The following is a 13,165-nucleotide window of genomic DNA, read 5'->3' on the forward strand; positions in this document are numbered from 1 at the left end:
TGTCATTGCAGTGGCTTCTCTTGTTGTGGAGCCCAGGCTGTAGCGTGAACAAGCTTCAGTAGTTGTGGTGTACTGGCTGTAGAGCACAGGCTCAATAGCTGTGGCACATGGGCTTAGTTGGTCCACTGCAGGTGAGGTCTTCCCAGATCAGGAGTGGAACCCGTGTCTCCTGCATTGGCAGGTGGATTCTTTACCCACTGAGCCACCATGGAAGCCTAACCTCAAGGATTTTGATAGGCAATGCAACTAGAGTCCTCAGAAGAACAGGTAGGAAAAGATTTAATAACTACCTGGTTAAGAAGAGGAACAGCTAGTCTTCCTTGATGGCTTCTGGGTAAGTTTCTACCTTGCATAGTACTGGTAACTGGAAAGCAGTCAGGCTGGTACGACATCATTAAGTTCCCTCAGACGAGCTGGGGAAGGGAGTCTGAGAACCTGAGTTTAAGTGCTAAGCATGCTGTTGACTGGTGGACTTGGATATATACAAGAATATTGAGGGGAAGGGAAATTGTCCCTCCATGCCCAATATAATATTTTTTTGCAGCATCCTAACCCTAACCACCTATAACTCCTGCTAACCCTACAGAAACCCCATGTAGAGCCAATGGTAAAACAAGTTATTTGGGCTCCTGGAGAGCTTTCCCAGGTATTGTTGTTTCTCTGTTTTCTCTCACCAGGACAGTATTGCCCTGCTCCCTTCTGACTTATTATTCTGTTTTTTCATTCAATCAGCACATATTTATTAAGCTCCTGTTGTGAGGCAGGCATTGTGCTAAATCAGCTGTGGGATCCATGGTGAATAAGCAGATAGGGGCTCTGCCCTTACAGAATTAAAGTTATCAGGACCCATTTTCTAGTTACCAGTGTCTGGGCTATCCACGTGTTAAAAGTGAAGTTAATTCTTTGCCATGAAAGGGTTTATTTTTTTAATCTCAAGTGAAAATGAATCACTGTCAGACAGGTCCTGGCCTTGACATATTGAGAGATGATACAGTAATGGTAGAGACCTTTTTTTTTTTTTTTAATTATTTCCTATGGAAAATTTCACATAGATAAAAAAGTAGAGAAAGTGATGCAGTTAACTCCCATGTACCCCTCATACAGCTTCAGTTCAGTTCAGTCGTTCAGTCACGTCCACCTCTTTGCGACCCCATGGACTGCAGCACTCTAGGCTTCCCTGTCCATCACCAACTCCCAGAGCTTGCTCAAACTCAAAGTCCATTGAGTCTGTGATTCCATCCAGCCATCTCAACCTCTGTCATCCCCTTCTCCTCCTGCCTTCAATCTTTCCCAGCATCAGGGTCTCTTCCATTGAGTCAGTTCTTCACATCAGGTGGCCAAAGTATTGGAGTTTCAGCTTCAGCATCAGTCCTTCCAATGAATATTCAGGACTGATTTCCTTTAGGATTGACTGGTTTGATCACCTTGCAGTCCAAGGGACTCTCGAGAATATTCTTCAGCGCTCAGCTTTCTTTACAATCCAACTCTCACATCCATACATGACTACTGGAAAAACCATAGCTTTGACTAGACAGACCTTTGTCGGCAAAATAATGTGTCTGCTTTTTAATATGCTGTCTAGGTTTGTCACAGCTTTTCTTCCAAGGAGCAAGAGTCTTTTAATTTCATAGCTGCAGTCACCATCTGCAGTGATTTTGGAGCCCAAAAAAATAAAGTCTCTCACTGTTTCCACTGTTTCCCCATCTATTTGTCATGAAGCTGGATTTTGAAAAGGCATAGGAACCAGCAATCAAATTGCCAACATCCTTTGAATCATAGAAAAAGCAAGAGAGTTCCAGAAAATCATCTACCTCTGCTTTATTGACTATGCCAAAGCCTTTGACTGTGTGCCATGAAATGATGGGACCAGATGCCATGATCTTAGTTTTTTGAATGTTGGGTTTTGAGACAACTTTTTCACTCTCCTTTTTCACTTTCATCAAGAGGCTCTTTAGTTCTTCTTTGCTTTCTCCCATAAGGGTAGTGTCATCTACGTATCTGAGGTTATTGATATTTCTCCCTGCAAGCTTGATTCCAGCTTGTGCTTCATCCAACCTGGCATTTTGCATGTAAGTACACATGATGTACTCTGCATATAAGTTAAATAAGCAGGGTAACAATATACAGCCTTCTTACTCCTTTCCCAATTTGGAACCAGTCTGTTGTTCCATGTCTGGTTCTAACTGTTGCTTTTTGATCTGCATAAAGATTTCTGAGGAGGCAGGTCAGGTGGTTTGGCATTCCCATCTCTTTAAGAATTTTCCACAGTTTGTTGTGATCCACAGAGTCAAAGGCTTTGGTGTAGTCAATAAAGCAGAAGTAGATGTTTTTCTGGAACTCTCTTGCTTCTTCTATGATCCAACAGATGTTGACAGTTTGATCTCTGGTTCCTCTGCCTTTTCAAAATCCAACTTGAACATTTGGAAGTTCACAGTTCACATACTGTTGAAGCCTGGCTTGGAGAATTTTGAGTAAGCCCTCATACAACATCAATAGTCACCAATTCATGGCTAATCTTAGTTTATATTTGCTACCACCAATCTTGCCACTGTCACACCAGATTATTTTAAAGCAAATCGTTATAACTTCATCTGTTATTATTTCAGTTGTAATTATGTATAAATATTTCAGTATCCTTAAACAATACCTCAGTACTACTCTTGCACTTAAAAAAAATAATAATCTAACAGCATTACCTTAATACTACCAAATGGGATTTTAGCTTTTGGTATCTGAATATGCAGTCGTTTTGCAACAAAGCCAACCTTGTCCTGGCTGCTGCAGCTCCTTTGTAGCTCACTTGATCCCCACTGGTTAGCAGGTCCCCCACCTGGCAAGTGTACTGTGGTGGTATGTACCTGAAGGACCAGCCTCAATTTGGTGATTCTATGGCTCCTGGCCAGAAGCTCCACCAAAAGGGACTTTCCCAGAGCTTGCTGTAACAGAGGAGGATACGGAGCCTCAGCTCAAACCACCTCCCCATCTCAAGGTCTTAAAGACCTTTATATCTTTCTTCTCCCCATCTACTGCATTACCTCTTAGACTTGGTGAGATTAAAGGAGGCATTTATAGTAATCTGGTTATGAAAATGACTCCTTTAGAGATAGATGGGGAAAAAGAAACCTAGGAGATACGCTTCAAAAAAGGACTGTTTTAGCAATCCTTTCTCTTCACCTATGAAAATTACCATTCAGCCCTGTAAATTTTAATTGTCTATTAATACATATTAATGTCTCCCACACAGATTCCTTGAGATTAGACTCCTACCTGGATTGATAAGGCATTTAATATATGCTTGATGAATGGAAGAAAAGGAGATGCTGTGACAGTTTAGACAGCAGAAGTAATTAGATACATCAGTAGTTGAAGAAGATGAATATTTCTGCAGTTGAGTAGAAAAGCTATAGGGAATGCTGTGGAAAGAAGAAAACCTGTACAGTCTTTGACAAGAGAAGCTTAAACTGAGCTGTGTGACCCTGGACAGGTGTCTGCTGTTCTGTACCTCACTTTCCTCAGCTGGAAATTGGAACAGATGGTACCTGACACATAATGGTGATTGTGAAAAATACTTGTGAAGAGCTTAGAGTAGTACTTGGTACACAGCAAAGACTTTTCATTGATCACCTATGTTGCTGGATGCTAAAGATGAAACAATATAGTTTCTGCCTTCAGGTTGGTCACAGTTTAGAGAGAGGCAGGCAGGTTAAATTATTACAGTAAATGTGCTAAGTAGTACGAGAGTATAGTTGAGTAGTATAATAGTGAGCTAGAAGCACAAGGGAATTTGCTTTATATCTTGATTTGGAGTAGTGATTGCAGTAGTATATATTTGACAAAATGTACTGAACTGTGTATTTTAAATAAAAGTGAAGTCTTAGTTGCTCAGTCATTTCCGACTCTTTGCAACTTCATGGACTGTAGCCCACCAGGCTTCTCTGTCCTTGGAATTCTCCAGGCAAGACTATTAGAGTGGGTAGCCATTCCCTTCTCCAGAGGATCTTCCTGACCCAGGGATCGAACCCGGGTCTCCTGCATTGCCGGCAGATTCTTTACCATCTGAGGCACCAGGAAACTCTTAAATAGGTACATTTTATTATATGTAATTTACAAAATATATATATTTTTTTTTAAAGTTTAGAAAATGAATTGGACTTACAATTTAAAAAAAATTCAAAACAATAGACATTTAATAAATACCTAAATATATTGCAGTTGCTATGTTGGGGGATGAGGATACCAAGATGAATACAGTTTTACAGACCATTATCTCTGTAACCTGGAGAAAATTATATTATGAAACAAGAGAGAAAAAAATGAGTCAGAGATCCCCAGTCTTAATAAATGTGAAAAGGGCACTTCAGGCAGCAGGAGTGTCATGACAGCTATGCTTTAGAAAGATTCTCCATCAGCAATGGGAGGGAGAGACTGAACAGTTATTGGGCTAAGCTTAATAAGGTAATGTCGTTCAATACTGATTTTTAACTAACAGTCTGTCATTTCCCAGCTGGCTTAATATAGCGTTCTCCTTGCTAGGCTTCTGCCTCCAGCCTATCCTCTTTTAATTCATCCTTCACAAAACTACCAGGGACTTTTCTAAATTGCAAATCTGACTGGATCATATCTAGTTGACGAGCATCGCCACTTCCAGCATTTACCAGTTGAAGTAATGCATGGGCCCAGGAAGTAGTGCCTGGGGTAATAAAGATGTGGCAGGAGTTGCCTTAGGGATGCCACTGTTTGACTTGGATGCCGATGTCGTGCTGAATGTCTGCTAGTCTGCATGTGCATTAAGGCACTTAGCTTCATTAATATGTGATCTTGAGTTATTTCTAACTCAAGCTTTCTAAGTATCAAATAAATCTTAGAAGCCGTTAAAAAAAAAAAAGAGAGGATTGATAAGTTTGACTAATACCAGTTTTTAAAGTTCTGTGTTGTGGGGGGAAAAAAAATCCAGTAAACATAGTATAAAAATAAAGGGGGGCTTCCCGAGGGGCTCAGTGGTAAAGAATCTGCCTGCAATGCAGGTGATGTGAATTTGATCCCTGGATTGGAAAGATCCCCTGGAGGAGAAGGAAATGGCAACCCAGTCCAATATTCTTGCCTGGAAAATCCCGTGGACAGAGGAGCTTGGCGGTCTACAGTCCATGGGTTCACAAAAGAGTTGGCCACACACGACTTAGCAACTAAACAACAACACAAAAAGAAACAACAAATATCCAGCTATCCCAAACACTAGTTTCCATACATTACAAAGAGCACTTAAAATCAATAAGGAAAAGACAAATGACTCAGTAGAAAAATGGATAAAATCTGTAAGTAGTGGGTTCATGGAAAAAGCTTGTATACATCAAAAGATGCCTACTCTCATAAATAAAAATGCATGTTAAGCAGTTTTAAAATACTATCCTTATTGTATGACAGAGATTTTTAAATTTTGTGATGAAGCTAGCAAGGCTGTGGGGAAATTCTCTTGTACTTTTCTACATAAACTTTTTGTAGGGTAGTTGATGATACCTATCTGAACTTACAACTATATACTCCCTGCCTAAGCAGTTTCTCTTCAAAGACTCTATCCCACAGAAATATTTACTTAAAAGTATGGAAATATTCATTGTAAAATGTTCTTTGCAGCATTGTTCATAACAGGGAAAAGTTGTAACAGTTAAAAAAGGGTAATTAATTATATTATTGTGCAACTTTAAAAAGAATGAAGTATGACTATGTGGTGATGTGGAAAGATTTCCAAGATACTTTTACTTTAAAAAAAGCAAATTGCAGTATTAGTATATATTTTCAGTGTAATGTAATTCAATTCTTTGCTCTAAAGAAATAAAAAGATATACATAAATATGTTTTAGAAGGTCTTTTTATCCATTTCTGAATGTAGTTTGACAGATGGATATTCCAAAGATTATCTGAAATTTTTAATTCAAAAATGTGTTGGATTTTATGGCCAGAGCAGAGCTTAGACTGAGTATTATCATTGTGATGTCTCTTGAGGCTGAGTGGTAAGCTAAAAGTTTCTTCTCTTTTACAAAGTTATCTGATCTAAGCTTAAGGAAGCTGGCCATTTTGGAACTTTTTGTGTGGCTTAGCAACAGTTGCTTCAAAAGGAGACTAGACATGTAAAGCACTCAAGCAGTATGTTGGCTGTCTGAGCTGAAGCCTTGGAAGACAGAAGGTTTATACTTATTCAGGTTTATACCTGAATTAGTATTATAACCAGAATTAGTCCTGGTTTCCTTTAACACAGAAACCCGGGGAAAGAATTGTCTTTCTTTTCCTTTTCCTGACCTGTTAGACCTGCGAGCCATTTTAAGAGATGTAGAAGAGATTAATCTTTGAAAAAGGAAGAATTAAAACTGAATACTTCCTTTTGTTCAGAAGAACCCAAAATTATAATCAGCCTCTTCTAGTGTTAAAACCCAGTCTGTCGGTACAGGACATACAACCTTAGAGTTTGGCCTTCAGAGCACCATCCATGTACCAGGCACTGTTCTGGGTACTTTTCACACTTCAGTTCATTCACTCCTTAAAACAGTTCTCTCATTTGGTATTAATTTCATATTATAGAAGAGGAAAATGAAGCTTCAAATAATTTGCTCAGTGTCATACAGTCAGGGCCCTAATAAAATCAGCCACTGTTGATGAATTGATTGCTAGCAACGTCCACCTCATATCTCAGATGTCGCTCCGTTACAGACACACACACATGTGCATGTATACCTGGAAGGATAAGAGAGCAGTCCACAGCTTCCTGGTCTTAGCTAAATAGAGATGCAGGGGAGTAAGGATGGGCTCCACAAACTGAAGTCAGGAATTGGGAATAGGCAACTGTGCTACATGGTCAGAATCAGGGTGATAGTTAAAGCCACATGGAAGATAATGTGATAGACTGCCTAGAAAAGCCATGAGTCACATAGGAAAGCAGAGAAGAGATAAACAGATGAGGGACCATGTAGAGCCATGGGAGATAGGCAGGAACCTTGATTTCTTACTGTTCAGTTCATGTATCCATATGAACTTATCTGTACTTATTTTCTTATCCTTAGATAAGAGATTGTATGAGGTATCTTTTACTTAAACAACCAAATAAAACTAAGGTAAGAATTTATGGTTTACATAATCATCTAACCAGAGCTGTTATATGGTAGCTGTGTACTGATATCTGAATATGTAGATGCTACCAAAATTAAACCAGGGTAGTCTTCTCTGGACTTCTTGGTTACAGTCATCTTGATCTCTGGGACTTCTTTGCTGTTGTGAAAGGGACAAAGTCCTAGCAGCACATTGACTTTTGTTGTTGTTGTTTCGTTTTGTTTTTTTGATGGTGATTTTCATTCATTTATTTATTTATTTAGACTTCACTGGCTCTTCATTGCAGCACATGGGCTTTTTCTAGCTATGGAGCACAGGCTCTGAAGCCCATGAGCTTCAGTAGTAATGCTTAACCGGTATGCTTGCCTTCTTTCTTCTCTGACAACATTCTTAAATATCCATTAAAATTCACCTAGATATTACTCCTCTAGGAAGTTTTTTCTCAGTTTTTTTTTCTCTTCACTTCCACTTAGAATAGGTACCCTTGCTTTGTGCTACTATAGTAGTCTGTGCTTCTCTCCATTAGGCATGAAATCATTCTCTCTTCTGATCTTGTATAATCTTCAGTTATCACATGCATCCTATTAAATTGGATTTGCATGTCTTTTTTTTCTACTTTTTTAAACTCCTTGAAGACAGAAACCAATTCTGATTCATCTTGTGACACATAGTAGATGCTCCATAAATAAAAAGGCAGCCAGATCGTCAACTTCATACTGAAACCTCTAAGTGCTGTTTCAGGGGGCCTCCGAGAAGCTCTAGTCCTTAATGTCTCAGCATAGAAAGAATTCAACAAGATTCAAAGTGATACATAAGAAGTGATTTGTTAGTAGAATGCTTTTGAGGCTTACAGGCTGGTGGGCAAGGGGGCCGAGAACTTAGTGGGCTGCAGTTTTATAATCAAAGAAAAATTAGGGAAGGGCAAAAAAACCACCTCTTCCTCATTCTTTTTATAATCTTTTTTTAATTGGAGGATAATCGCTTTATAATATTGTATTGGTTTCTGCCATACATCAACCTGAATCAGCCATAGGTTTACACAATCCCCTCTCTCTTTATTTTTTTAATTTATTTATTTTTAATTAAAGGATAATTGCTTTACAATATTGTGTTGGTTTCTGCTGTACATCAGCATCAATCAGCCATAGATATACACACGTCCCCTCTCTCTTAAACCTCCCTTCTGCCTCCCATCCCATCTCACCCGTCTAGGTTGTCACAGAGCATGAAGTTTGAACTCCCTGTGTCATACAGCAATTCCCACTGGCTATCCATTTTACATATGGTAAAGTATGTTTTTACCAGGACTTCCCTGGTGGCTCAGATGGTAAAGCGTCTGCCTATAATGCAGGAGACCTGGGTTCAATCCCTGGGTCGGGAAGATCTCTTGGAGAAGGAAATGGCAGCCCACTGCAGTATTCTTGCCTGGAAAATCCCACGGACAGAGGAGCCTAGGGGGCTACAGTCCATGGGGTCGCAGAGTTGGACACAACTCAGCAACTTCACTTTCACTTCACTAAAGTATGTTTCAGTGCTACTCTCCCAATTCGTCTTACCCTCTCCTTCCCCAGCTGTGTCCACAAGTTTGTTCTGTGTGTCTGCATCTCCATTGGTGCTCTGCAAACAGGTTCATCAGTACCATCCTTCTAGATTCCATATATATGCATTAATATACAATATTTGCTTTTCTCTTTCTGACTTACTTCACTCTGTTTAATAGTCTCTAGGTTCATCCACCTCATTATTCCTCATTCTTGAGTAGATGTCACACTTACATCATTAGCTCCTCCTCCAGGTTGGGCAGGGGAGTTTTCTTGTCCCTACTTGGTCAAGCCAGGACTGTTATGGCACCCTGGAAAAATTATTTCAGGTCTTAGTACAATGAGGATCTTTCACTTTGAAATGTCACCTTTCTATAAAGTATTGTTTTTTATGTGTGCAGAGAGTGTGTCCTAAATTTTACTGAGCTCACTGGGCAGGATGTGGGTCTCATGCCATGAATCTTCAGTGTGGTATGTCTCATGCTTCTGTTCCATGGTTTTGTTGCAAAGTGGGCTTGCTTGGTTTTGTAGTTAGGCAGACCTGCTTTCTTGAGTGATCATTAATTTACAGGGGTCTCCCGTACTTTTTTCTTCACTTACACTCCCCTACTGGGATTAACTATTTAATTACCAACTTTGTCCCTTTACTCTGTCCCTGTCAATATGAAGGCATGGATTTACTTGTTTTATTTGGCTGTTACATCCCTACAGTCTAAAATATGTCTGACACATTTGGGGTACTCTGAATAAATTCAGAGGAATAAAAGATTCATTGACTTGCGCTAAAGATGATGCTGTGAAAGTGCTGCACTCAATATGCCAGCAAATTTGGAAAACTCAGCAGTGGCCGCAGGACTGGAAAAGGTCAGTTTTCATTCCAATCCCAAAGAAAGGCAATGCCAAAGAATGCTCAAACTACCACACAATTGCACTCATCTCACATGCTTGTAAAGTAATGCTCAAAATTCTCCAAGCCAGGCTTCAGCAATATGTGAACTGTGAACTTCCAGATGTTCAAGCTGGTTTTAGAAAAGGCAGAGCAAATAGCCAACATCTGCTGGATCATGGAAAAAGCAAGAGAGTTCCAAAAAAACATCTATTTCTACTTTATTGACTATGCCAAAGCCTTTGACTGTGTGGATCACAATACACTGTGGAAAATTCTTCAAGAGATGGGAATACCAGACCAGCTGACCTGCCTCTTGAGAAACCTGTATGCAGGTCAGGAAACAACAGTTAGAACTGGACATGGAACAACAGACTGGTTCCAAATAGGAAAAGGAGTACATCAAGGCTGTATATTGTCACCCTGCTTATTTAACTTATATGCAGAGTACATCCTGAGAAACGCTGGGCTGGAAGAAGTACAAGCTGGAATCAAGCTTGCCGAGAGAAATATCAATAACCTCAGATATGCAGATGACACCACCCTTATGGCAGAAAGTGAAGAGGAACTCAAAAGCCTCTTGATGAAAGTGAAAGTGGAGAGTGAAAAAGTTGGCTTAAAGCTCAACATTCAGAAAACGAAGATCATGGCATCTGGTCCCATCACTTCATGGGAAATAGATGGGGAATCAGTGGAAACAGTGTCAGACTTTATTTTGGGGGGCTCCAAAATCAGTGCAGATGGTGACTGCAGCCATGAAATGAAAAGATGCTTACTCCTTGGAAGAAAAGTTATGACCAACCTAGATAGCATATTGAAAAGCAGAGACATTACTTTGCCAACAAAGGTCTGTCTAGTCAAGGCTATGGTTTTTCCATTGGTCAGGTATGGATGTGAGAGTTGGACTGTGAAGAAAGCTGAGCGCTGAAGAATTGATGCTTTTGAACTGTGGTGTTGGAGAAGACTCTTGAGAGTCCCTTGGACTGTGAGGAGATCCAGCCAGTCCATTCTGAAGGAGATCAGCCCTGGGATTTCTTTGGAGGGAATGATGCTGAAGCTGAAGTTCCAGTACTTTGGCCACCTCATGTGAAGAGTTGACTCATTGGAAAAGACTTTGATGCTGGGAGGGATTGGGGGCGGGAGGAGAAGGGGACGACAGAGGATGAGATGGCTGGATGGCATCACTGACTCGACAGATGTGAGTCTGAGTGAACTCCGGGAGTTGGTGATGGACAGGGAGGGAGGCCTGGCGTGCTGCGATTCATGGGGTCACAAAGAGTCGGACACGACTGAGCCACTGAACTGAACTGAAGCCTAAGGAGTCTTGCCAGGCTTGCTAGGATCTGAATATCTTTGTCTTTCTCAAGACATATGTACCTGCATCAAAAATTTATTCTTATAGAAGCTTTCAATATTTTGTTAAAAAGAGGAAAAAAAAAATCTCAGAATAGTATATACCAAATACTTGGTTCTAAAGTCAATACCTTTTAATCTAAAACAATTTCCTGTTTACTATTCCAGATTATATCTATTTTCTTTGATCAGCAAGAAAGAAAAAAAGCCTGAAAACAAAGCATAGGGTTAACTCAGCAAACATGTTTTCTTTCCAGTTACAGCTCTGCTGAGAGAAGAGGCAAGAAATCCAAACCTTTAGTGTTCTTCTCTGCAGTCTTGAGTTGCAGACCTTATAAAAGTAGGTTTTCTGTTCTGCCTCTTTGCTAACTACTATTTTTTAAGGACTGACTTGAAGTGGAAGACAGAGGATTTTAAGTCTCTTCAAATTTGCTTACAAAAACAGAACAGGCAGAATGTAAAATTAGCCAATTTTTTCCCTTTGCCATGGACATAATTTTTAGGCTTTCCCTAAAAAAAAACTTAGAGATATAACAAAGACCTGATCCCAGATCAAGGCAAAATGCTAAAAATAATAGATTTAAGCAGAACTAGTATCATGTGTTTTTTTTCAGATGTTGCATTTTTAATGCTAGTAATATTAATAATACAGAAACATATGTAGAGTTCATTACATTTCCAAATCAGGAAAGTTCTTTCTATCTCCAAAGATCAGAAGAGAAATTATTGCCAGCTGTCTGGCTTAGAGGCATTACACACAGTCATTCACATATCCACTCATTCATCTATTCAAATAAATATTTATTTAGCACTGACTACGTGTTTATTGGAGAAGGCAATGGCACCCCACTCCAGTACTCTTGCCTGGAAAATCCCATGGACGGAGCAGCCTGGTGGGCTGCAGTCCATGGGGTCGCTAAGTCGGACATGACTGAGCAACTTCACTTTGACTTTTCACTTTCATGCACTGGAGAAGGAAATGGCAACCCACTCCAGTGTTCTTGCCTGGAGAATCCCAGGGACGAGGGAGCCTGGTGGGCTGCCGTCTATGGGGTCTCACAGAGTCGGACACAACTGAAGCGACTTAGCAGCAGCAGCAGGAGCAGCACGTGTTTATTGGTATGGAGACAATCAGCAGAAAATTTTCAACCCTGTAGAAAGTGCTGTGGTTGCAGAAAACACAGGATACTGATTAGAATGGTGTAGTGGAAAGAGTCCTGGGCTTTGAGGTAGATATAGAATAAGTTTCCACTCTACCAGTTATAAAAGCTGTGTTGACCTAATCAAAATAACTAACCTTTCTAAGCCTTGATTTCCTCACTTATGAAATGACGATGATAATACCTACCATGAGGGTTGCTATAAGAATATGAGATAATATATGTTAATTTCCTAGCATGAAACTCATACTTGATATTGATTCAAAAATAATACAAATAACTGTCTTTGCTATGACAGTACAGAAACCTACAAGTGTTACAAAAGGCTTCCAAGTAGAGATAATATTTGAGAGCGGTTTTATAGCTCAGTAAATTTTCACAAAGTGAACACTCCCTTGTAACTACTATTTAGATAAAAAAGTAGAATATTAACCCAGTTTCCAGAAGCTCCCTCTAAGCAACTATCCCCTGCACACAAAAGTAACTGTTATCTTGAGTGTTAAATAAATTTAAGAAGATAAGATCAGATTTGTACTTCAGAAAAATCACTGCCTGCAACACAGAGGGTGGATTGAAGGAAGAAGAGACATGATCAGATTGTGCTTTAGAAAGGATATTCTGTATATAATACAAAGGATAGATTTTATGTGGTAAGACTAGAGGAAAAGAAACTGATTGAAAGCAACTGAAGGAGTCCAGGCAAATAATGACAGTGGCTTAGACTAGACAGTAGCAGTAGAGATGCAGCCAGTTCATAGTTTTGAAAGAGATTTAGGGGATAAAATCAGCAGTGTTTGGTGACTGGTTGTATGTGAGGAGTGGAGGAAGGAAGAGTCAAGATGATTACCATGTTGCTAGCTTGGGTGACTAAATGAATCTCCATATCACTAAGCAAAGTAATCAGTGTTTGTGGGGGGTAGGAGAAGGGTTGGGAGAAAGATGATGGATTCAGTTTTAGACTTTGTGTTTAAGGTATTGTGGGTCACCTAAATGACAGGGTCCATCAGGCTGTTGAAAATGTGAGACTAAAAAGAAGAGAGAACTTGGCTATAGGTTTACATTTAGGAATGAGTAGCAAAGAAGTCACCAAGTGATCTATCTAAGGGAGACAAATAGCATGGGAAAAA

The 13,165-nt window shown here is 39.8% G+C and overlaps 1 protein-coding gene across 1 annotated transcript in view; it reads left to right on the forward strand.

Moving 5' to 3' along the window:
* EIF2B3 (eukaryotic translation initiation factor 2B subunit gamma) overlaps positions 1–13,165 on the forward strand; it is a 120,102-nt gene that overhangs the window by 75,333 nt on the left and 31,604 nt on the right. The gene's annotated exons all lie outside the window — the stretch shown is intronic.

Source organism: Capricornis sumatraensis, chromosome 2, assembly GCF_032405125.1.
Source record: "Capricornis sumatraensis isolate serow.1 chromosome 2, serow.2, whole genome shotgun sequence".
Classification (NCBI taxonomy): domain Eukaryota; kingdom Metazoa; phylum Chordata; class Mammalia; order Artiodactyla; family Bovidae; genus Capricornis; species Capricornis sumatraensis.